Source organism: Macrobrachium nipponense, chromosome 30 (assembly GCF_015104395.2).
Source record: "Macrobrachium nipponense isolate FS-2020 chromosome 30, ASM1510439v2, whole genome shotgun sequence".
Classification (NCBI taxonomy): Eukaryota; Metazoa; Arthropoda; class Malacostraca; order Decapoda; family Palaemonidae; genus Macrobrachium; species Macrobrachium nipponense.
Window position 1 is genome coordinate 50,853,840 of NC_087218.1, and position 2,500 is coordinate 50,856,339.

The window sequence follows — 2,500 nt, forward strand, 5'->3', positions numbered from 1 at the left end:
GTTTAAAGATGAAAAGACCCTTTTAATATGATTATATCTTTAACTCCCTAATGTGTCAAGCTACTTTGGGTGATTGGTCTATTGATAAACAAAGTAACAAAAACAACAATAACAAAACAAAAAAGTAATAAATGATAAAAATTACCATCGAAATAACCAGTCTTATACAATAGTATTTCTTTTTATCGCCCTCGATCGTATCAACTGTATTGCATATTAATGAATTATTTTAATTCTTTTGCATATTGATGAATTACATTATTTCTATCGCAAATTAATGCCGAGGAACAAAGGAGTCTTTGTCGTCCAAAATATCTCCACTGAAACTAATTGTAAATCGTTGCGTGCACGAACTGCACACACATTGTAAATTAAAACGCTCATAGGGCCCTACATGAATTGCCTCTTGTATTGGCTGGGGACTGACTGATAGTTTCAAAATATTAAAATTCACGTTTTGCAAAATAAATTAATATTATTATTATATTTTTTTTTTTTTTTTTGCTCTATCACAGTCCTCCAATTCGACTGGGTGGTGTTTATAGTGTGGGGTTCCGGGTTGCATCCTGCCTTCTTAGGAGAAGTCCATCACTTTTCTTACTATATGCGCAGTTTCTAGGATCGCACTCTTCTGCATGAGTCCTGGAGCTACTTCAGCGTCTAGTTTTTCTAGATTCCTTTTCAGGGATCATGGGATCGTGCCTAGTGCTCCTATGATTATGGGTATGATTTCCAATGGCATATCCCATATCCTTCTTATTTCTATTTTCAGATCTTGATTCTTATCCATTTTTTCCCTCTCTTTCTCTTTAACTCTGGTGTCCCATGGTATTGCGATATCAATGAATGATACTTTCTTCTTGACTTTGTCAATCAACGTCACGTCTGGTCTATTTGCACGTATCTGTTCTGATACCATAGTCCCAGAGAATCTCTGCCTGATCGTTTTCTATCACTCCCTCAGATTGGTGCTCGTACCACTTATTACTGCAAAGTAGCTGATGCTTCTTGCACAGGCTCCAGTGGAGGGCTTTTGCCAGTGAATCATTCCTCTTTTTATACTGGTTCTGTGCAAGTGCCGGGCATTCGCTTGCTATATGGTTTATGGTTTCATTTTTCGTGTCGCACTTCCTACATATGGGAGAGATGTTATTTCCGTCCATCGTATTTTGAACATATCTGGTTTTTAGGGCCTGATCTTGTGCCGCTGTTATCATTCCTTCAGTTTCCTTCTTTAGCTCTCCCCTCTGTAGCCATTGCCATGTGTCATCGCTGGCCAGTTCTTTAGTCTGTCTCATGTATTGTCCGTGCATTGGTTTGTTGTGCCAGTCCTCTGTTCTGTTTGTCATTCTCCTGTCTCTGTATATTTCTGGGTCTTCTACTTTTATTAGTCCTTCTTCCCATACACTCTTTAGCCACTCGTCTTCACTGGTTTTCAGATATTGCCCCAGTGCTCTGTTCTCGATGTTGACGCAGTCCTCTATGCATAGTAGTCCTCTCCCTCCTTCCTTTCGTGTTACGTATAGTCTGTCCGTATTTGCTCTTGGGTATAGTGCTTTGTGTATTGTCATATGTTTCCTCGTTTTCTGATCTATGCTGCGGAGTTCTGCCTTCGTCCATTGCACTATTCCTGCGCTATATCTGATTACTGGCACTGCCCATGTGTTTATGGCTTTTATCATATTTCCGGCGTTGAGTTTTGACCTGAGTATCGCCTTGAGTCTCTGCATATATTCTTTCCTGATGGTGTCCTTCGTCTCTTGGTGTTTATATCCCCTCCTTCCATTATTCCTAGGTATTTGTATCCAGTCTCATCTATGTGTTTGATGTTGCTCCCATCTGGTAGCTTTATCCCTTCAGTTCTCGTTACCTTGCCTTTTTGTATGTTGACTAAGGCGCATTTTTCTATTCCAAACTCCATCCTGATGTCCCCAGATACAATCCTTACAGTCTGGATTAGGGTATATATTTCCTAGATGCTCTTACCATACAGCTTGATGTCGTCCATGAACATCAGATGGTTGATTCTGTTGCCTCTTTTCTTGAGTTGGTACCCGGCATCCATCTTCTGTAGTACTTTTGTCATGGGAATCATGGCTACTACAAAGAGTAGTGGGGACAGTGAGTCGCCCTGGAAGATCCTTCTCCTGATATTAACCTCTGCTAGTCTTATTCCAGAGCTTGTAAGTATTGCATTCCAGTAGCGCATTGTACTTTTGAGGAAGCTGATGGTGTTTTCCTCTGCCCCATATATTTTCAGGCATTCTATTAGCCATGTGTGTGGTATCATGTCGAAGGCTTTCTTATAGTCTATCCATGCCATGCTTAGGTTGGTTTTCCTTCTCCTATTGTTCTTCATTACCATTTTGTCTATCAGGAGCTGGTCTTTTGTGCCCCTACACTTCCTTGTGCAGCCTTTCTGTTGGTGGGGGATGGTGTTTGTATCCTCTAGGTAGTTGTATAGCCTTTCGCTGATGATACCTGTTAGTAACTTCCACAT